The sequence below is a fragment of the Aquarana catesbeiana genome, linkage group LG05, assembly GCF_042186555.1.
Source record: "Aquarana catesbeiana isolate 2022-GZ linkage group LG05, ASM4218655v1, whole genome shotgun sequence".
NCBI lineage: Eukaryota > Metazoa > Chordata > Amphibia > Anura > Ranidae > Aquarana > Aquarana catesbeiana.
Genome location: NC_133328.1, coordinates 585,552,266 through 585,576,723, shown reverse-complemented (window position 1 = coordinate 585,576,723; position 24,458 = coordinate 585,552,266). Strand labels below are relative to the sequence as shown.

The following is a 24,458-nucleotide window of genomic DNA, read 5'->3' as shown; positions in this document are numbered from 1 at the left end:
CCAGTGTATGTATGAATGTATTTTGTGTTCCATGTATGCCAATACATGTATGTATGTATGTATGTATGTATGGGTTTTCCATGTATGCCAGTGCATGTATGTAGGTATGTGTGGGTGTACCATATATGCCAATGTATGTATGTATGTATGTACTGTATGTGTATACTATGTATGCCAATGTATGTATGTATGTACTGTATGCGTATACCATGTATGCCAGTGTATGTATGTATGTACATCCAGGTGTGCCATGTATGCCAGTGTATGTATTTAGATATGTATGGGTGTTCCATGTATGCCAGTGTATGTATGTATTTATGTATGTATGGGTGTACCATGTATGCCGGTGCATGTATGTAAGTATGTATTGGTGTACCATGTATGCCAGTGTATGTATGTAGGTATGTATGGGTGTACCATGTATGCCAATGTATGTATGTACTGTATGTGTATACCATGTATGCCAATGTATGTATGTATGTATGTACTGTATACGTATACCATGTATGTATGTACAGGTGTTCCATGTATGCCAGTGTATGTATGTATTTATATATGTATGGGTGTACCATGTATACCAGTGTTTTATGTATGTATGGGAGTACCATGTATGCCAGTTATATGTATATATGTATGTATGGGTGTACCATGTATGCCAGTTATATGTATATATGTATGTATGGGTGTACCATGTATGCCAGTTGTATGTATGTATAGGTGTACTGTGTACACCAGTGTATAATATGTATGTATGGATGTACTATGTATGTCAGTGTGAATGAGGCCTAAAAGTGGATGGCAGAGCCTGAACTCGGAGGACAAGCTCACTCGGCAGGAAGCAGAAAATTGAATTAATTAAATTTAATTAAAGTGAATTAATAGAATGTAAGTTGCTTCAATAGTATATGGAACACCTTAAATAAATGTAGGCTTTAATATCAATTTAACAGCTTAACACATTCATGTAATTTCAAATATTTTTAAAATTGCACCTTTTTTTAAGATAATACTTGTTGATCACATTATGAAGGTCCTTGTCCAGGAACTAGGTACCTGCTTCCCCTTTCCCCTCAAAAAGTGCCTAGAAATTTGGTGGTGGAGGGTGCAAACAATCGGAGCTTCCCCCTTTTGTTGGGTGGAGCTCCGCTCACAAGTTAAAAATGCGGCTTAGTGCCTAAGGAAAGAGACTTCATCCCACATATTTGTTTTTTTCATCTATATTCTGCCATCTTTGGTCCACTACTAGAAAATCGCAGACTTGGATTAGTATGCAGCCCATGAAGTTAGGAACTTGTTCCAGGTTAGAGACCCACTAAGTAGTAAGGCAAACATAATAATTAACAGCCCTACACCTCCCAATATAATCCTTCAATTGAGGCTTTCACATTTCTGAACTCGGAGGATCCCTTTATTTTTCCCACTCGTATTTCACCTGTAAAGCTGTAAAAAAAAAAAATAAAATGTATTGGTTCTTATGTGTTGTGACTGTTATCAGTTAGCATTGTTCTCAGTTCTCTCTGTGGACTACAGACAACTCCTTCCTACATTAAGCAGCCTAAAAGAAGGGGAAGGGTTCTGTAGACTTAACACGCTACCTGCTCTAGAGTAGTGTGCTTCTCCACCCATACATTACAGTGAGTGAGTGTTCTCACCCAAGGACTGGAAGTGTTTCTGGTGGGATCAACAGGTGAAAATTATGTAAAAAAAAAAAAAAAAACCTGGAAAAAGTAAACGAATAAAGCCACCACATTGAAGGGCTGGTAAGCTTCAATATATTACAGTTTTGTTCAGTTGTTGCAACCTTAACAACTTTGCTTTTACTACTTAAGAAATGTAGAAGTTTTATTGACAAGGTGATAAACATGCAATTATCATTAAACATCCAATACATCACCATCAAGACATATATGAGTATGATAGTGTAAAATTTTATTCCTGGCTATGAAAAGCAATTTAAAAACAGCTGTTGGCAGCACCAAGTCAGTTAAAAAAATATATATGTGTAATCAAAGTCATAAAGGTAAAGGCAGAAGTATTAAAGGAAGGGTTCGGGTCTATGTGAGGTTTTCATTTATCTAAGATTTTAGTGCTTTCAGATTCCCCAATAAGAACGGCTGTTCAGGTGACAACAAGTAAAGGAGGCATTTTCTCTCACATGTATAGATTTGCCTTTATTTTCTGTTGTGTCACCAGGACAGCAAGTAAGGGAAATCAGCCCCATGGGGACAAAAGACAGCAATAAAAATCTGCTGGGGGCTTCTATTCAGTAGAAATGAAGTCTACTGACACAGAGAGCGGGGCTCTGCCCCACCCCCTGCTCCCTCATCATAGGATTTGATTGACAGGAGCGGGAACCAATGACTCCCACTGCTATCAATCTGCCCAGCGAGGAGCGACAGAGCTGGGACAACCGCTGCTCTTGTGTACATTGCTGGATCGAGGTCGGGCTCAGGTAAGTATAAGGAGGGGGGCTGGGGGAGATCCTCGGCAACAAAGATTTTTTACATTAATGCATAGAATGCATTAAGTAAAAAAAAACGTAAAGTGGTTCTAAAGCCTCAATGTTTTTTACTTTTAAGTGGTTGTACACCCTGTATAATCACTTTTATCTACAGTTAAGCCTATATTAAGCTTACCTGTAGGTGCTGGAAATATCTCTTAAACCTCCACGACGGTTTAGGAGATATCTTCAATAAAGCCATGTGCCGATGTCTACGGCGCATGCGCACTTTAGAAAGGGCAGATCGTGCCGTTTCTAAAGGGGGTCATGCCGTGACTGGCGGCTCCCGTGACTTCGGCCAGTCACAGAGCTGGAGTTCGTGGCCCCGGAAGGAAGAGGGGCGAAGATGGATGCTCGCTGCTCGTAGGGACATCGGTGACATCGCAGGCTTCGTTTTCTGGTAAATGACACATAATGGGCTAATTTGCGGTACATAGTAGCCCATTAGGCTTTACCTTTGCAGGGAAATGAAGAGGAAGTAAAACCCATCAGGGTTTACGTCCTCTTTAATGCATTCTTTGCATTAAGGTGAAAACCTTTCTGTACTGTAGGAGCCCCCCCAAGCCCTCCCACCCTTTTATTCTTACCTGAGCCCGATCTGATCCAGCAACGTGAGAGCAGTAGCTGTCTCCCTCCTCTTTGGGCAGATTGATAGTAGTGGCAGCCATTGGCTCCTAGTGCTGTCAATTATATGCCGTGACAAGGGAGCGGGAAAAGGGGGGGGGGGCGAGTCACTCGGTCTGTGTTAGACGCAGACTGGGTGGCTTGGGAAAGAGCATGCATGGGTGCCCCCCCCCAGGGAAAGCCACTTGCAGAAGAGGAGGAGCCTGGTGTGCCGGCAGGGGAAAACTATTGCACAGAGCAGGTAAGTATAACCTGTTTGTAAGTATAACATATTTGTTATTTTGGCTTATAAAAATCCTAAGGCCTTAAGGCTTTAGAACCACTTTAATAGCCCTGCCTTGTCACTGATGACACCAATAGGCCAACCCACAGCCTGGAGGGAGAAGAGGGCAGCACCAAAGTCTTCCTGGATTGCAGGTAGGGTAAGTGATGCAGCCTTCAGCTCCCCCTAGACCCAGCAAGCATTTAACACTTGCAGTGCCAGGGAGCCCCACGGCAGGGGAAAATTTTGTCTAATTGAATTATTTTATTGTATCTAATTATATCCTATATAATTATAAAATATATTTATTATTATTATTAATAATAATATGTTATCATATCTATAATATTAATAATAATAATAATAATAATAATAATAATAATATGTTATCATATCTATAATATTAATAATAATAATAATAATAATAATAATAATAATAATATGTTATCATATCTATAATATTAATAATAATAATAATTAAAGAGCTTATCATTTTATATCCTATTATATTGAACTATCAAATAAGTGTGGCTTTAAACCAAACAAATGCAAATTATTTCTGGAGGTCTGCAGAGTTTCCTCCTCTTGTGAGATAAGTTCAGAAATGATGTGAACATTTCAGATTGTTATCATGATGAATAAAATGATAAAAGATGAAGTGTAGAAAAAGAAGGCTGGGCTGAGTACAGAATCAGACAGTAATAGTTCTTGGATGTGACTATTCACTCCCCACCCTTTGATAAGTGAAAAATGTACTTTCCCCTCTTTCCCAAGAGGATGATTAAGAAGAAGTGAAGAAAATTCCTCATTTATAACCTGGAGCCCCAACACCATCCCAGGCCAAGGCACTTGTTAGAAAACACACAAGGATCTTTTTCTGCGGGAATAAAGCTCTCTGTTAGGCTCAGACGTCTTTTGAATCATGAAAGAAAGTTGACACACATGCAGCTCCATGTCTCCCAGCAACCACGCAATGGGTGGCGGCGGGGCCAGCCGCATAGTCTCCAGGTCATCGGCTCAGAAGTACAGAGGAAGCAGGGGGAACCGCGCCATTGTCTTTGATCACAGATAATATCTTCTATAGCTAGTGAAGAATATACAACGTGCCACACTAAAAACACAGAGCATAGCATTAACCCAAAGATGTCACCGGGGTTATAATCCTCAAAATGTATTTGGAACCCTTCTAGGAAAATTCTATACGTACGCTCACTGCGGTGTGACTCGCTCTATTATTCCCAGTATGTGGCTGAAGAGAATCAGGAGAAAAAAATTGCTTGCCTGTACTTCATTTTTCTATAGTTAGTTAATGCGTGCCTCTCATTGGACAAACAATATTGATGCAGGTTGCCCTGATTTATGCACACACCGAATGGCTATGAAGAAAACCTTTATACTAGATGTATACCCTAACTGGGTGACATTTAATTTGCTAAAGTACTGCTTTCATCTTTATTTGCAGCATTTTTTGCATCTTAGCACTGTTGATCATCTCCAGCCTCTTTGCAGCCACTTCCTATCTACAGTGGAGACTGCTGCATGTCATTGCTCTGGACTAGCTTCATTATGGTAACAATGGCCTGTGTAATGAGTATCAACAGGGTCACTTACAGCCTTCACTAGAATGACATGTAACTGGGGCACAATGCAGGAGCTCAACTGGGGGGCAGGGATAGAACGGTATCACACTTAAACCTGTACCTGAACAAAGATCTTCATGGCAGGATCACTAGATATTATTATAATGAAAGCTGTCAGTGTAACAATGTCACTGTTAGCCCCAATCCTGCAAAGAGATTTTCCAGCTTGTGGGACAACAATCTAAGGCAGGACCATACACGGGTCGAATTTTTGAAAGAATTTTCTTTCGAAAATATTATCTAAGAATTTTTGTTCGAATTTCGCACCATTAGTGGGCTGCAGAAACCGCTGATTTTCGTGCGGCCATCAAATTTGAGTAATCGGCCATGTTGGAAATTTTTTGAAAAACAAATGGTTTTCTAATCAATGATGGGTGAATCGTGCAAGAAATGTAATCGAAAAAAGAAATGCGCATGTGCAAGAAAAGAAAATTCCAGGAAAGAAAAGGAAATTCCCAGCCCTGTACACACAATCGGATTGTTGGCCAACAAAACCGTGGACTTTTGTCCGAAGGGTGTTGGCTCAAACTTCTCTTGCATACACACAGTCACACAAATGTTGGCCAACAATTACGAACGTAGTGAGGTATTAGACGTACTACGTGGTTTTCATCTCTTAAGCGCCACCGTTTGGGCTCCTTCTGCTAATTTTGTGTTACTAGAAGTTTGGTAAATGTTGATTCGCGCCTTTCATTTTGTGATTTTCAGTTCATTTCTGAACGGCTGTTCGTCAATCAGACATGTTGCGGAATCAGAGGAGATAACGTGTTATTTATTATTGGCCTTGGAGTTATTGCTTTGACATTTTTTTGGGTTGAATAATGATTTGATTTGGTATATTTTCTATATTTTTAGATGCATAGAATACACTTTTTGGTTAAGTTCCATTGGCAGATATCATGTTTTTTTTTTTTTTTTCGTTTTTTTTATACACAATAAAAAAAATTGTGGAGAATAATACTTGGCTATGTGTTTTACATCAAATGACAGTTTGGGAGTAGGCAGTTATATTTTATAAAATCCAATGTAAAATTAACAAGGGACACCAACATAGTTGTATCTTTGATCTTAAAAACTACGGGATAATGGTGTTGTGGTAAGTTGCCCAAAAAAAACAAAAATAAAGCATAATAATATTATTCTTGATATCACTAGAAAAAAAAGCCTTTGAAACTTCGTTTGCAATAACTCCATCAGTATCACCAGCAAAGCAGCTTCATTATTATCCCATTAAAGAAGAAGAGAATTGTGCGCTGCATTTGGAGATTTCATCATTTGCCACGTCACAAATGTTAATTCTCCATTACGAAAGCTAGTTTACAAGACCGACTGCTTCTGCTTCCGAGCATGTGTCTTTGTACTTTGGACTTAGGTCCGACAGACTTGTGTACACAGGTTCGGAAAGTCCGTCAACACATATTTGTTGGTGGAAAATTTGAGAACCTGCTAGCCAACATTTGTTGGTGGAAAGTCCAACAACAATTGTCCGATGGAGCATACACACGGTCGGACTTTCCGCCAACAAGCTCACATCCAACATTTCCCGTTGGAAAGTCCGATCATGTGTACGGGGCATAAGAATTTGGAAATGTCTGCAACAACCACTGCCATGCCAGACAAGGATGAAACTGAGTTTAAAATATTTTAGCTTTCTTCATGAGGAAAGAATTCTTTAGTTTCTGATTGGAGCAATTAGAGAACCAACTTAACTATTTTGACATATTGTTTTAAAAAAAGAAAAATATTCAAAGATATTTAAAAAAAACAGGTAATAGCAACAGTAAAATAAATGGGTTAAATCACACCTATTGCAGTGCGAGAAATGCATGGTTCTGTGCGCGTTTCCTGCACTGCACTGCACAGGAACACGCTGCACTTATTAGATACACACGGGTGTCATTCATTTTTAATGGGACCCTAAGCACATCTAGCAAACGCACTCAGGCCACCAAACTGCATGGTACCACAGTAGCATGTGGTTTGGTGCAGTGCGTTTTTAAAAGTCATGCCTGCTGAACCTTTTGCGCATATCTATGCCTTTGGCAACCCATTTTAATAAACAAGTTTTCAAAAACATGCCACATGGGTATGGAAAAAAAGGCACGTGCGAATGCACACATTCAGATATAAACCCACCCACAAAGTAAAAAAGATCACCAGGCCTTTGGCTCCAACAGAGTCCTATTCACTTCAGTGTAAGTCTGATACTGACAGAGACACTGGCCCTCTGGAATGATTTAGCATTTCTGCATAGTTTTGATGGAAAATTGAATGTTCCCAAGATGCAGATGAAGCCGTCTTTTCTGGTCCTACAGAAATGAAAAACCTACTGAAAGGGATCTGAGGACTGTTCTGGGGGGTGACAAAATGTTTTATGATAGTTCAGTGGTCACTTACTTAAAGCCAGTTTTTCTAATTGTATCAAAATCTACAGATCACCATATTTTACAGTCTGACCACCAACATATTATTGCTCAGAATGGAATAATGATTTGATAGAGACTAAACTTGATATAAACCAGATGCACACATTGGCTGTGAGATGTAATGTGAATGATTTACCTGTTGTACTCTATAGCATAGGCATGTGTGGTATCAAATTAGTCATCATTTACTTATACATTTGGGTAAACATGTTATATGATTACAATTGTATCATATATCATTTTATGGAGTACGTATAGATTTTGCATCTGGCAGTTAGGAAAAAAAAAGGGAGACTGAAATGTGTTTTCCTTTAACTGTTCTGTTAAGCTATTTAAGACACACATTAGGGGGGGCCTTTGCTAATAGAAGTTCAGGACCACCCCCCACCCACTAATTCTAGTCAGGACATCAAAGCTTGACAAGTCCTACACTAGAGGTCTTATGACATGGAAATGTTACAACAGGGCCTAATTGGGAGTCGTTTGAGGCTTACAGACCCCAGCTAAACATTATTTGTGATGGCCTGCTTTGTGTCTGTAGCTGAATGTTCAGTCTGACAATTAGTTGCTGACTTGTGAATTTCAGAATAAATACAGGGGACACAGTGTTCAGTTTAGTTCCCGATCGCTATAATCGGTTTGGGGTTTATCAGACCTTGTTGCCATTATAGTGGACATATTATTGCTTTGGACTGGCTTCCTGGGAGTTAAAATGCACTTGATTTTATATATACTTTAAGGTAAACCTTTTAATAATGTACTCACGAGGCTCACTGAAGACATGCTCTAGTATTGGATAGGCTGACATTAACATCACTTTTCCTTTTATATAATCTTTATAATTAAACCTGCTGTTTTTTTCTTTAAATAAGTTTCACACATTTTTGTTTTTATTCTGGAAAAAAAATAATATTTGGGACTAAATGGAATGATCGGTGCAAGAATTTCAATATGTTGGAGAGCAGAGGAAAGTCTATAGACAAAATGAAGGTAAATTTGGAGCTCTATTGGAGCATTTAATCGCTGTCTGCTTTACCCCAGCTCTGCCTCATATGTATCACTTGGACTTTACAGACATTTGATTTAATGAGATGCATGGAATTCTGTGTATGAATAATTATGATTAACATTCATCGGCAAGATTAAAGAGGAACTCTGCCGAGCACAGTTCAGACTGACCACATTATATAACGTCACTGTCATTTTAGATTAACTAGCTCTCCTTGTGACAAAATACTCCCTGCTTATTGCATCAATGTGACTCTAACAGTCAAACATGTTTGGAAGAATATATACAGTGCCTTGAAAAAGTATTCATACCCATTGAGATTTTCCACATTTTGTCATGTTACAACCAAAAACGTAAATGTATTTTATTGGGATTTTATGTGATAGACCAACACAAAGTGGCACATAATTGTGAAGTGAAAAGACAATGATAAATAGTTTTTCAAAATTTATTACAAATAAATATCTGAAAAGTGTGGCGTGCATTTATATTCAGCCTCCCTGAGTCAATACTTTTGTTCATAGTGATGTTCAGTGTTAGTTTTCCACCGCACATAGTGTTTTGCTTTTAGGCCAAAAAGTTAAATTTTAGTCTAATTTTACCAGAGCACCTTCTTCCACATGTTTGCTGTGTCCCCCACATGGCTTCTCACAAACTGCAAACAGGACCTCTTATGACTTTCTTTCAACAATTACTTTCTTCGTGCCACTCTTCCATAAAGGCCAGATTTGTGGAATGCATGAATAATAGTTGTCCTGTGGACAGATTCTCCCACCTGAGCTGTGGATCTCTGCAGCTCCTCCGGAGTTACCATGGACCTCTTGGCTGTTTCTCTGATTAATGCTCTCCTTGCCTGGCCTGTCAGTTTAGTTGGACGGCCATGTCTTGGTAGGTTTGCAGTTGTGCCATACTCTTTCTATTTTCGGATGATGGATTGAACAGTGCTCCATGGGATGTTCAAAGCTTGGGATATTTTTTTATAACCTAACCCTGCTTTAAACTTCTCCACAACTTTATTCCTGACCTGTCTGGTGTGTTCCTTGTTTGAATGCTCTCTAACAGACCTCTGAGGACTTTACAGAACAGCTGTATTTATACTCAGATTAAATTACACACAGGTGGACTCTATTTACTAATTAGGTGCTTTCTGAAAGCAACTGGTTCCACTAGATTTCAGTTAGGCCCCTTTCACACGTGCAGACCGTATGTCCGTATTTCATCCATCCGTTTTCGGATGAAATACGGACATACATGCATCCCTATGGGATAGCGGGTGTCAGTGGATGAACATCCGTCCCCGCCTTAGGGGTATTAGAATAAAATACAAATGGACGCCACACTTTTCAGATATTTTTTGTAAAAATTTCGAAAACCATTTATCATTTTTCTTCCACTTCATTATTATGTGTCACTTTGTGTTGGTCTATCACATGATACTCCAATAAAATATATTTAAGTTTTTGGTTGTTAACGTGACAAAATGTGGAAAATGTTAAGGGGTATAAATTATTATTATTATTCTTCTTCACGATTTATATACTTTTTCAAAGACACTGTGTGTATATATATATATATATATATATATATATATATATATATATATATATATATATATGGAATTGTCTGCAGTCCATCCTCCTCTTTCTCAGCATGTCAACATTTTTAGTAGTGGAGGTAGATACTGATAGGCTGCACTCTAGGTACTAGGTATCTTGGTGGAGATAACCCACTAGGATTATTCCTAACCTGAGCAATTCAGACCAAGTAAGTAATGATGAATGCATTGGCAGGGCAAAAGCAGGGCTGTATTTTAGCACTGGATCCTGTAGCCACATATCTTTTGGTGGCCTAAATAACAACCCCGTTTAGGATGACTTCTTCCGTGCAGAACATTTTCTTGTCTTCCTGGTGCTAACTTAGCTTAAAATATACCATTCCAGCCTTGTGCAGGTCTAAAATCTTGTCCCTGACGTCCTTTAACAGCTCTTTGGTCTTGCCCATGACGGCGAGGTTTGAATGAAAAAAAGAGATTGTGTGGACAGGTTTTTTTTTTATACACATAACGAGTTGTCGTTAGAAACACCTTCCTAAATTGACAGGCTGTGGGAGCCAGAATTATTGTTGGTTGCTTGGGGATCAAATACTTATTTTAATCACTGAACTGCAACTCAATTTATAACATTTGTATCATGTTTTTTTCTGGATTTTTGTTTGATATCTTGTCTCTATCATTTAAAATACACACATGATAAAAATGATAGACCCTTCATTTCTTTGTAAGTGGGAATACTTACAAAATCTGTAGGAGATCAAATAATAATTTTCCCCAATGTATATATATATATATATATATATATATATATATATATATATATATATATATATATTACACACACACACATTATGTGAAACAATTCATTCACATTTGAGTCATTTTATTTTTGGCAGTAAGTCTGCTATTCATAATATTGTGCTGCTCTGCACATCTCTCTCCACCTGTACATACTCTACATGGCTGAACAGATGTAGCCCATTTCACACAAAACGTACTCGCTGATACAACACAGCAGATGGTATTTTGCTGCAGTAAAAGGTATTTGAACAGAATCCGTTCACTAAAACATATCTTTGTTGTAAATTCTACATAAGGAACAAATGTATAACAGCAGTTACGCAAGGATCTGCCTTTGTCGAGGAGAAATTTGTTTGTATTGTTCTTACAAGGTCATACTATAAATAAGGTTTTGGGTGTATTTTTTAGGAACTTGTACCAGGGTATATAAAGAGGATCTGCAAAAACGCAGAAAAACTCTGTAATAGGCTGGACATAAGAATAGCTGCTGATGTGTATGCGTGTTCTACTTTTGGCTGCACTGTTTGGCAGAAAAGTTAATGATCTCCAACAGACCATAACTATATATCTAAAAGGATTTAAGAAACAAGACTTAATGCTGATATTCAGGACAGCACTAAATACTGCAGACTGCGTGATCTGAGCAAAAAACGAGTCCCTCCCAAATTCAATGAAAGTATAGCAGCTGGAAACTAAAGGAGATGAACTTAAAAGCTGAACTCTAGGCAGATATAATAGACACAGATTAAGGAAGCGTTGTAATCATTGTTAACCACTTTGCCTCTTTGGATGTGCTACATATGTCCAGAGAGTGAAAGGTTCAAAAGAAGCTCATAGCTTCAGGAGCAGCCAGGAGCTTGTATTTGCTCTTCTCAGCCAGCTCCTGGCTATACGGTAAAAGTGAGTACTTATACATTGTGGGTGGTGGGACACATCCCTTCCCCTCCCCACGCTGCTGCTCCCCATTCCCTGTTCCGAGGCTCTCCCATGATTCTCAGAGCACAGGACCACAACCAGCGACTTTAAAGACTTCAATATCAGGCACTTACACCCCCTTCCTGCCCAGGCCATTTTTCAGCTTTCAGCACTGTCGCACTTTGAAAAAACAATTGCGCGGTCATGATACACTGTACCCAAATCATCACATCATTTTCTTAACACAAATAGAGCTTTATTTTGGTGGTATTTAATCACTGCTGGGTTTTTTATTTTTTACTTAAAAAAAAAAAAAAAAACGTAAAGGGTGACCCCGCCCCCTCTGACGTCACGGGGAAAGCCACAGGGAAGTCCCCGTCAAGTCCCTGTGCGCCAGAGGGGGGCGGGTACACTGGGTGGCCCCGCCCTCCGTTATTTAAGAACGGAGAAGACGAGAAGCATCACATAGCGGGAGCCTCCCATCATGGATGCGGAGCAGCCCGAGAATGAAGAAGGGAAACAGACGCCGCGGAGGAAGATGCCGGACGAGAACACTGGAGCAAGAAGCAGAGGATCCAAGGAAGAACCAGAGGAAGAAGAAGATGGAGGAAGAAACCGAAGGAAGGTAGAAGAAAGAAGATAGAAGAAAGAAGATGGAAAGAAGAAGATTTTAAATAAAGGAATTGTCAAAAACTGGCTCTTGTCATTTTTAACATTTTTGACACTTTTTTTGTGAAATGGTAGGGGTACTTTTGTACCCCCTTACCATTTCACACAGGGGTGGCCGGGATCTGGCGGTCCCCTTGTTAAAGGGGGCTTCCAGATTCCGATAACCCCCCCGCCCGCAGACCCCCACAACCACCGGGCAAGGGTTGTGGGGATGAGGCCCTTGTCCCCATCAACATGGTGACAAGGTGCTTTGGGGGGGACCCCAAAGCACCCTCCCAATGTTGAGGGCATGTGGCCTGGTACAGTTCAGGAGGGGGGGCGCTCTCTCATCCCCCCCTATTTTCCTGCGGCCTGCCAGGTTGCGTGCTCGGATAAGGGTCTGGTATGGATTTTTGGGGGGACCCCACGCCATTTTTTGTTTTAATTTTGGCGCGGGGTTCCCCTTAATATCCATACCAGACCTGAAGGGCCAGGGGACAATAAGGATGGACCATTACCAGACACGGTGGACCTCCTTAATAGCAAGGTCTTATGCGCGTGCAGATACAGCCCTCTGCAGGGACAGATGAATGGCGGCGTCTGAATCCTCGTTCCGACAGGAAGCAGTTCCAGCGTGTCAGTCTAGAGGAAGGCACTCACTAATAGACTGCAAGGGTTTTGTCCCTGAAGAAAGGTCTTAGGTACCAACTTCTGGTGTCTGCTCCCCTCCTGGTTAAGAGACTTCATCTTGGTCTCCTTTTGAAACCTGGACCTCGGCAAGTTGGGACTCACTTGCCGAGGTCCAGGTTTCAAAGGGAGACCATCTGTCCCTGCAGAGGGCTGTATCTGCACGCGCATAAGACCTTGCTATTAAGGAGGTCCACCGTGTCTGGTAAGGGTCCATCCTTATTGTCCCTTGGAGTCACCGGTTGCTTGGATTCTTCTTCACACTCCCTTCCTCCCTCTTCACCTATACGTGCTGTGTTTAAACGAACTGTGGATATGTGATTCCCCTCCATGTGATTGGTGTATCTTCACTAAACTTCTTATGAATGGACTGAATTTATTTTTATCACTACTACCTTTCAATTTATTAGTTATTTATGAATTCTGGAATTTTTTATTTAGCAATTATGGATTTGATTATTTTTGTGTTAGATCACTGAATGCATATTTACTCAATTCATTTATAAGCACTTTTTGAACTTGGCAATATTTATTATTGGTAATTAATATACTCGCCTTATATTGATTCAATAACCTATTCTGCTATATTTTATTCACATTTTTTGATCACTGGATTGCAAGCACACTTAGTATACTCTTTTTAGCCCATTACACCGATATTAGTGTTTTTTTGTTGCAGATGCAATCTAAGGTGTTTTATAGCTTTTTAGCGCTTTTTTTTTTTCTTTATATCGCCTCCATGGTAAAATGTCAAAATAAGAAATGGCTGCACCTCATATGGGCTCCAAATAAAGTTTATTGGAATATGAAAATATCCAAAATGACACCAGAGGACACCAGCAGTGGTCAAGATAGATACGTTTCACACAACAGAAATTTGCTCAATCATTACTAAATGATGGTCTGCATGGCTGTTGTCCCAGAAGGAAACCTCTTTTAAAGATGATGCACAAGAAAGCCCGCAAACAGTTTGCTGAAGACAAACAGACTAAGGACATGGATTACTGGAACCATGTCCTGTGGTCTGATGAGACCAAGATAAACATATTTGGTTCAGATGGTGTCAAGCGTGTGTGGCGGCAACCAGGTGAGGAGTACAAAAACAAGTGTGTCTTGCCTACAGTCAAGCATGGTGGTGGAAGTGTCATGGTCTGGGGCTGCATGAGGGAGCTACAGTTCATTGAGGGAACCATGAATGCCAACATGTACTGTGACATACTGAAGCAAAGCATGATCCCCTCCCTTTGGAGACTGGGCCGCAGTGCAGTATTCCAACATGATAACAACCCCAAACACACCTCCAAGATGACCACTGCCTTGCTAAAGAAGTTGAAAGTAAAGGTGATGGACTGGCCAAGCATGTCTCAGACCTAAACCCTATTGAGCATCTGTGGGACATCCTCAAACAGAAGGTGGAGGAGCACAAGGTCTCTAACATCCACCAGCTCCGTGATGTCATCATGGAGGAGGGGAAGAGAACTCCAGTGGCAACCTGTGAAGCTCTGGTGAACTACATGCCCAAGAGGGTTAAGGCAGTGCTGGAAAATAATGGTGGCCACACAAAATATTGACACTTTGGGTCCAATTTGGACATTTGCACTTAGGGGTGTACTCACTTTTATTGCCAGCGGTTTAGACATTAATGGCTGTGTGTTGAGTTATTTTGAGGGGACAGCAAATTTACACTGTTATACAAGCTGTACACTCACTACTTTACATTGTAACAAAGTGTCATTTCTTCAGTGTTGTCACATGAAAAAATATAATAAATTATTTACAAAAATGTGAGGGGTGTACTCACTTTTGTGATACTGTATAAAGCTCACAAGTAACAATAGTGATTTTGTTTAATTCGATAATTCTGTAGTGAAATTTTGTCCCCATCTAACCTGCAGCACTGCAGATGAATCTGATGTATGGCAGATTCCTGATTTCTACGTGCTATAAAAAAAATACATGCTCTCATGTTCGCCTTTCTTATCAGTTGAAACCAATGAAACAAAAAAAAAAAAAAAAAAGTTTAGAATGTCCAAATCACAGCTGTAAGAGGATGTTCCCTCTTGACACACTCCAACATTCAGAGATTCCTTACAGTTTCTTTTTTTTTTTTTTTACAGGGGAAATAATAAATGTCAGTTGTTAATCCAGTCCTGAGAAAAAGCAGAAATCTGTGTTGAATTTTGCTCTGAGCTGTACAGCGAGCTACAAGGCCTTGTCTGCTGAGTGCGCCTCTGAACTGAGCCCTGACCAGCAAATGGGAAATGTCCAGTCACAGGTGTGAGTTGTTAATTCTGTCTCCAGAGCTTCCATTTATTTCTACTCTGCAAATGTCTCCAGCAACATATCGCATCCAAAGAATCCAGATAAACAGTGTGATTTATGAAACATCCAGCATGCTCAAAAAAAGAACTATAGCAGATGTAAAAAGTTATTTTTAGATTATGTAAGTGTATATTTGCTGTGTATATATATATATATATATATATATATATATATATATATATATATATATATATATATATATATTACACTGATCAGCCATAACTTAATGACCACTGACAGGTTAAGTGAATAACATTGATTATCTTGCTGCAATGACATCTGAACATCGGTGGGATATATATATTAGGCATCAAGTAAACATGTTGTCCCTGAAGCTAATGTGTTGAAAGCAAAAAAAAAATGGGCATTGCATTTTGTTGCTCAGTGTCCCATGCTGGCAAAATGTCGACAGCCGAAAGCACCTACAATGGCCAGTGAGCATCAGGACTGGACCACAGTGCCATGGAAGAAGGTGGCCTGATGAGTCACATCTTCCTTTAAATCATGTGGATGGCTGGATGCGTGTGCATCACTTACCAGCATGTAGTACAAGCATACCCCACTTTTAAGTACACAATGGGGTTTATTTACTAAAGCTGGAAAGTGCAAAATCAGGCTCACTTCTGCATAGAAACCAATGAGCTTCCAGGTTTTATTACCCAAGCTTAATTGAACAAGCCAAGATTAGAAGCTCATTGGTTTCTATGCAGAAGTGGGCCTGATTTTGCACTTTCCAGCTTTAGTAAATAAACCTCATTGTGTACTTAAAAGTGGGGTATGCCTGTATAAGACTTCATGTACACTTGGTAATGATGCACCACGGCTGCGGGAAAACACAAAATGTGGCCTTGTGGTCTCCCGCGGCCAGCGGTCAAAACGTTTCTATCCTGAATGCGATTCTTCCCCATTCAGGAGGGGGAGATTAAACCTCACCAAACCACACTAGCTCCTAAACGCTGATAAAAACCTATGTGTACGTAGACACCTAGGCTTTTATGGAGTTGAGTTGAGAAGCTTTGGCAAAAAAAATGCCAAAAGCTCCGAAACTCAAGTTTAGAAGCTGTAGTGTACATGAAGCCTAAGAAGGCAAGCCGGCGGAGGCAGTGTGATGCTTTGGGAAATGTTTTGCTGGGAAATCCTTGGGTCCTGCTATTCATGTGGATGTTACTTTGGCACATACCACCTACCTAAACATTGTTGCTGAACAGGTACACCCCTTCATGGAAACTGTATTCCCTGATGGCAGTGACCTCTTTCAGCAGGATAATGTGCCCCTGCCAAATGGCAAAAATGGTTCAAAAAAGGTTTGAGAGACAACCGCGAGTTATTATTATTATTATTATAAAGGATTTATATAGCGCCAACAGCTAGGGAGGACAGTACAAGTACAATACAATTCAATACAGGAGGAATCAGAGGGCCCTGCTCTTTAGAGTTTACAATCTAGGAAGTTTAATGTGTTGACCTGGCCTCCAAAATCTCCAGATCTAAATCCAATTAAGCATCTGTGGGATGTGCTGGAAAAACAAGTCCGATCCATGGAGTCCCCACCTCACAACTTACAGGACTTAAAGGATCTGCTACTGACATCTTGGTGCCAGACATCACAGCACACTTTCAGAGGTCTAAAGGAGGACCTACTCAATATTAGGTCAATGGTCATAAAGTCATGGCTGATCAATATATATATACACACACACACTATATTACCAAAAGTATTGTGACACCTGCCTTTACACATACATGAACCTTAATGGCATCCCAGTCTTAGTCTGTAGGGTTCAATATTGAGTTGGCCCACCCTTTGCAGCTAGAACAGCTTCAACTTTTCTGGGAAGACTGTCTACAAGGATTAGAAGTGTGTCTATGGGAATGTTTGACCATTCTTACAGAAGCGCATTTGTGAGGTCAGGCACTCATGTGGACGAGAAGGCCTGGCTCGCAGTCTCCACTCGAACTCATACCAAAGGTGTTCTATCGGGTTAAGGTCAGGACTCTGTGCAGGCCAGTCAAGTTCTTCCACCCAAACTCACTCATCCATGTCTTTATGGATTTGTGCAGTGGTCCAAATCATTTGGTGGAGGGGGGATTATGGTGTGGGGTTGTTTTTCAGGGGTTGGGCTTGGCCCCTTAGTTCCAATGAAGGGAACTCTTAAGGTGTCACCATACCAAGACATTTTGGACAATTTTATTCTCCCAACTTTGTGGGAACAGTTGCCACTGCACAAAGCAAGGTCCATACAGACTAAGACCGGGATGCCATTAAAGTTCATGTGCATGTAAAGGCAGGCATCCCAATACTTTTGACAATATAGTGTATATGTTATTTGTTATCTAGAAGGAGGTACAAATGTAATATATCCATGGCAGTCAAAGCACTATTTTGCATATAAACTAAAGACATGACAAAACCTTAAAAAAAATGCTTGTGACCTCGCCTTTAACAGTATTACACATGCAAATTAAATCTTGAGATTATAGTTGATCTCAATCTAGAGCACCTCCCACTAGACTTTACCCATTCCATCCTCTCTAGCTAAATCACTGATCTAAAAAAACAAAAACAAAACTATGTTTCCAAATTTCTTACTTTCATAAGAATCTGTAGCCTTGTGACATGTTGGGTCCTGGTCTGGTTTCCTCTGCACTGCAGAGTTGATTGTCTTTCTTTGAATGCCCATGTTGGTAGTTGGTGATGTGCACACTTACCGTTAGCCATAAGAATGTATTGACGGGCTCCTGAACACACCAGAAATGGTGTGACATCACATTTAGTGGTGGCAATAAGACACTTTGGGAGCAGGTGTGGACTGCAGCAGTGGATCACACAGGTTTCCACTGTTAGGAACCACATGGGGGTCACATAAAGTTATATCAATGAGTGGAAATGTTATGGCCATTAATGGATAGATTGCTCTTGCCAAGAGATTGGTTTTAAGCCCACAGTTCTACTGCCACCGTGCTCCACCCACATGGTTTACCTGTCAAACGGTATCTACTTTCTCACCTCCTCATCTGTTTATCCTGGATTACCTATCTTAAAGTCAGTTTTTGCATAGAACTAAGCATTCCCCCCAAGTGAAAGAGCTCAGTCTAATGAATACCAGCCACTGAGCACTGAATTGTGAAGGAGGTTCATATGTGCCTCATCCCAAGAAGTAATAGCTTTTCTTTTGCACTGCAACAGCTCATTAAGCTAATTTGGCTGCTGAGGAGTTCAGTAAGAGCAAAATATGATTGTTAATGTGTCTCAAACTTTTTTTTTAATGGGGATTCACCCTCTTTATTTGTCCTGGTGATTAATGAGAAGTTCAAAATGTTACAGTTGTCACCAAAACAGGAGGTACGGTAAATCTTCCAATGAGGACACCTGGTGACAACTGTGCAAAAGGGGAGTTTTCCTCACTTTATAGAACTTTTCTCTCTCTTCCTTATGTGTTTCCAAGGTACGAAGTGAGGGGACATCTCTTTATCGCACACTACACCAAAAAATGTAATAGAGTTTTTAACCCTACCATACTCCTTCTATACTTTATTCTCATACCTCACTTTAGTCTTTATGTATACTTGATCTAGGCACAATAAACTAGCATGCAGGTTACATAGGACTCTGTAAAGCTAAAATAGGAAATAGGCAATATGACAAAGGTTGGTAAATCATATGACGGGCTTAAGAGTGTAACAAATATTATTTTAGGCAACAATAGGGTTGACTAACTAAAGGTAACTAAACTGCACTTTGCAAGTACAGGCGCATCGGAATTTCCGACACACAAAGTTTGAGAGCTTGCTATAAAATTTTCCGACAACAAAATCCGTTGTCGGAATTTCCGATCGTGTGTACACAAATCCGATGCACAAAGTGCCACGCATGCTCAGAATAAATTAAAGCGGAGTTCCACCCAAATTTTGAACAATATCTGTATGTATTCTCTTCCTTACCTAGATGCTGACATGCCGTTTAAAAAAATTTAAATCGCCGTAATTACCTTTTATTTTTCTATTCTTCTTTGCACTTTCTGGTTCTCCTCCCGTGGGAGTAGGCGTGTTTCTAGCCTCTCCCAGACTCCTGGGAGCTAGTCTCAGGCTTCCCAGGATGCCACTGAGCATGTGCGGGAACGAGCAGTGAATGCTGGGAGCACAGCATTCACCGCATCCAGGAAATAAATGCTTGTGGGCTTTAAATGCCCACAATGAAGATGGAAACCGCCTGCAGTGAATAATATAAGTTATTCTTTCCGATGAAATCTGACACAGGTGGACATATTACACACAATATGTGAGTATGTAATGCTGAGAAGAAAAGTTTGTGAATGAACTAAAAAAAAAAAAAAAGGATAGATAGGTGGACCCCCGCTTTAAGAGACAAAAGCTATTGGCTACTGCCCCATTTATAGTCCCGACGTACGTATTTTACGTCACCGCGTTTAGAACGATCGGATTTTCCGACAACATCTGTCGGAAAAAATCCATGGATTTTGTTTTTGGAATGTCCAATTAATGTCCAACCGTGTGTACAGGGCATTTTGCTGGCGGAATTCCAGCCAGCAAAAGATTGAGGGCAGGTTCTCTATTTTTCGGTCGGAAAAAGTTCCTATCCGAAAATACGATCGTCTGTATGCAATTCTGATGCGCAAAAAATCATGCTCGGAAACAATTCGACGCATGCTCGGAAGCATTGAACTTCATTTTCTCGGCTCGTCGTAGTGTTGTACGTCACCGCGTTCATGACAGTCGACAGTTCAGAGAACTTTTGTGTGACCGTGTGTATGCAAGCCAAGCTTGAGCGGAATTCCGTCTGAAAAAATATTCAAGATTTTTTCGACGGAAATTCTGCTCGTGTGTACGGGCATAAGAATTACAGGCAAGCCTTTAAACCTGCCCATAATTTATTCACATGTTGTCAGGGCTGGGCTCAGCCCTTCCTTCTCTGAGCTGGCCGCTAAGCTGTCGGCTAATTGCCAGCTCCTATCTCTCCATAGTGACTCACCTGTTGATGATATCCTGCTCATCAGTCCTGCCTACTTAAGCCGTCCAGTCCAGATGATCTCTGCCTTCGCCTTGGTCATATCTCTAGAGACGCTCTCCTGTGTTCCTGTTAAAGACTTGCTTGGCTGACATTTCTTCTGACTCCAGATCCTGCTTGCTGTTCTACTACGTTCATTTCTGGCTCCCTGATGTTTTGGCTTGTCTGACTATACGTTCCTGAACTCTGGCTATGTTTTGACTACGTTTACTTTGTTTACCTTTTTTTTTATTATTATTAAACAAGTGTGATTTAACTGTACTTCTTTCTCAGTCTGATTCATGGTTTCTGATACATGGAGCTCATCTGCTGTATGCTCTTTCCAAGGTATTACTATGCTAGATTATTGTATTTTACAATGTTTAAAAATCCACATCAAATGACTTGCATCCTCATTGCACAGCATCTCCCTCGGCGCAAATTAGTACACTATGGTTAGCTATCAAATGTTGCATCATTAAAAACTTTAATGAATCACACGGGAGCAATTACCACTGCCAAAGTTATTAAAATGCAAAGTTAATGGCTCTTGATATACATTCAACCCCCTTGAGGAGAGCATCTTCCACTTCTAGTCATAACACAAGGCTTGTGTAAGATTTTAAGATTACAGTGGCAAAAAAGGGGCACAACCACACAGCTGCCAGGGGACTTGACTGGCTGACTAAAGGCACACTACGAGCCCGGACCTATCAAGACAATGTCGAATTCCTTAGACGATGGTCAGTATAATGAGTCATTTTAAAGGATTAAATGTATCAAAGAACACAAGGAAGGGCCGACCTCCTTGACAGAGGCTAGGTCAGCTGTTTTAATAATTGACACAAGAGCTAGAGATCGCCAGATTTTAAATGCTACAAAATTAATAGTAAATCAAGTTTTTTTTTTTTATTAATATAGTCACAGGGGGAATCGCCTGCTTAAAAGGAAGTCAACATCAAAGGACACCTGAGTGACTTCAACTTGAGCCGTGGACTGGGTGACCTTTGTGTTACATATCACTGGATTTTACATGGCAAAGTTAATATTAAATTAGGTTTTCTCTTTGAGTCACAGCAGATTCATCTTGCAATAAGGAAAGTTATAGCCAAAGCTCACTTAAAGTGTAAATGTAGGCAAACAGCTAAAGACACAGCTGCCATAGATATGTGTGATCTGTGTTTCTGGTCAAAAATTTGTGTTTTTGATCTTGGCTTCATATTGAAGATACTGCCCTTCAGAACATTATTCACCCCCTTGACATATTTAAAGGTTTTAATCACCTGCAAAAAGCACTGCAGAAACAGATTAAAAGCCAACTGCATAGGTGTGAACTAAGCTTTACTCCCCCAGCAAAGCGCTACAAACACCTGCTGATCCTGCCAGTGAAGTCCACCCAATTCATGGGGTGGCAACAATGCGGCGTTGTTCCTTAATTTGGAGGTAGATGTCTCCCTCTCATACAGCGGGATGAGAAGATATTGTGGGGATATGGCTATCAGCATTGTCACTGCTGAATAAGCAGACGCCTGTGTCTTGTCATTCAGCACCTGACCCATGGCTTTCTGAATTGACAGACTGCTTCTGTTGCTGAAACCCTCCCACTGTGAGCTGCAGTGTCTGGGAAGGAGAGCATATGAGACGTAAATAAAGGACGTAATAAAGACGTAAATAAAGGAGGATCTGTCTCAGTCGGGGAGGTAAAAAATGTGTGTTTACTTTACAAGGCTTGTGTATCATTAGAAACTGGATTTGGGAGTTGGTAAAGGGGATCTTCACTGCATCTGAGCACCATAAACCAAAAACACTTTCATTCATTTTTAATATTAAAATCAAACGCCTCCGGTCTCTATGCTTAATTTTGTTGAGAAATCACTTAAGCATGTCTCTATGCTTAATTTTGTTGAGAAAATGACCCCTAGCTTTTCTGCCCATGCCCTAGCATTTACTTCCTGGAATCCATCTGCCCTTATCTCAAGCATGCATACAGGAGAGTGTACTTAGCTGAGAAAACCCCTTCTCCTCTCCTCCCCTATTGCAGACTGCTGGGATGTATGACATCATTTGCCTAGGCAGAAACTAGGAAGTAACTGAAGAAATTTCGAAAAAAGTTTAAAACAAGTAAATATGATATACTTTCCTACTTATTTACTAATGCTATTAGCATAAGTATTAAAAAAAATCATTTATTGAAAATGTATAAAGAGAGTATTTTGTGCTCTTACACGGTAGATAAAAGGTACTTACATCCTGAATTAGTATGGTCTAAACCGGAGCGCAAATGCGGGGAATAAAGGAGGGCAATAGGATTTTCCTTGTACCGTCAAGAGCGCTACAGCCAGATAAAATCAAAATTCTGTATTACATATATATATATATATATATATATATATATATATATATATATAAAGGCATAAAACCACAAAGTATTAAGAAAAAGACCCATTTAAATGGCTACACTGTATAACAGTATATCAATATATCGATATTTATGTATTGAAAATGTGTAGCAGGAAACGTACTTGCTTGAATCAGTTGGACTTTACTGGCACCCATATGAGACAGAGTCACTTATTTATTAAAACTATACTGTACAACATGTTAAAAAATCATGCATATAGCATTAGTACTTCATTTAAAGATAGCATTGTCGCATTGATACCTAAGTCATTCTGGTTACTTCTACACACAACATCTCTTGTGTTAAACATCTATACTTCATAATTCAAAATGTAGAGATGTATGCATGCGCATGCGCTGGTCAACGTGTTTCGCCAATTGCGTAGCTTCCTCAGAACCAGGTTACATAGTATCAAATGTGACTAAATATATAGAGAGCAAAATGAGTTTGTCATATATAGCAACACCTTTACCTTAAACATAAACATTCAATGTTGATTGGGAGAGTGAGGTTCCACTTTAAGACTGTCATACAGAAGCCTTTAAATGTAATTTATCTCCATTTTTTTTTCTTTGCACCGGTCCTGGCCATGGCCGATGCATGGAGTGGACAGAGCAAGCTCTTCTTCCATCTCCCTGTTCTAAAAATCCAATTAATATATGGTCCCTAGATATTAAACTGATAAGAACAGATACTACACTTGATCTTAGACAAAAGGTCGAGAAGCAATAACTTCATTTAACTCCATTTTTGATTGTGTGTCATGAGAGCTACACATCACTGGATTCTAAACACAATAACAAGGGTTTTTTTTCTTATAATGTTTGTTTTCACTGAGTTAATAGAGATTCCTTTCACATCAAAGTTGAAAAGTATATTAGCAACTCCACTTCCCCCTGCTGTCAACTAACAAGACATTTTTATATCATAAGCCCACTTGGTATACTAATGCAGATTTCCCAAAAGGTTAGTCAACCCTTACTCCCTTCTTGCTAGAGATGTGTAGCTTAAAACCCCAATCAGATCAAAATTAAATTTACATATTTATAAAGGTTCCCTTAAAAAAAAAGGAAAGCAAAATATCGATGTGTATGCGTGTTCATGCGCTGGTCAACACGTTTCGCCAATTGTGTAGCTTCCTCAGGACCAGGTCACGAAGTATCAAATGCTGCGATATATATAAAGATTCAAATGAGTTTGTCATATATATCAACACCTTTACCTTAAACATAAACATTTAAAAATAATCAGTGTTGATTGGGAGAGTGAAGTTCCACTTTAAGACTGTCATACAGAAGCCTTTAATTGTAATTTAACTCCATTTTTGATTTGCTGGAGGTGTGTCAAGAGAGCCACACATTCCTGGATTCTAAACGCAATAAAATTGGAAGAGTATATTAGCAACTCCACTTCACCCTGCTGTCAACTAACAAGACATTTTTATATCATAAGCCCACTCGGAATACTAATGCAGATCTCCCAAAAGGTTGGTCAACCCTTACTCCCTTCTTGCTAGAGATGTGTAGCTTAAAAACCCCAATCAGATAAAAATGAAATTTACATATTTATAAAGGTTCCCTTAAAAAAAAGGAGAGCAAAAAAAAATTTGTTTTTCTTGTAGTGACTCTATATAGTTCTTTGAATGTATCTTGTGGTTACATGCGCT

General features: G+C 39.8%; 1 protein-coding gene and 1 pseudogene across 3 annotated transcripts in view; both read right to left on the bottom strand.

Annotated features, from left to right (window-relative positions):
• The window catches only part of ZFPM2 (zinc finger protein, FOG family member 2), a 575,810-nt gene that overhangs the window by 371,503 nt on the left and 179,849 nt on the right, over positions 1–24,458 (bottom strand). The gene's annotated exons all lie outside the window — the stretch shown is intronic.
• On the bottom strand, positions 23,360–23,522 carry LOC141146399 (U2 spliceosomal RNA; annotated as a pseudogene).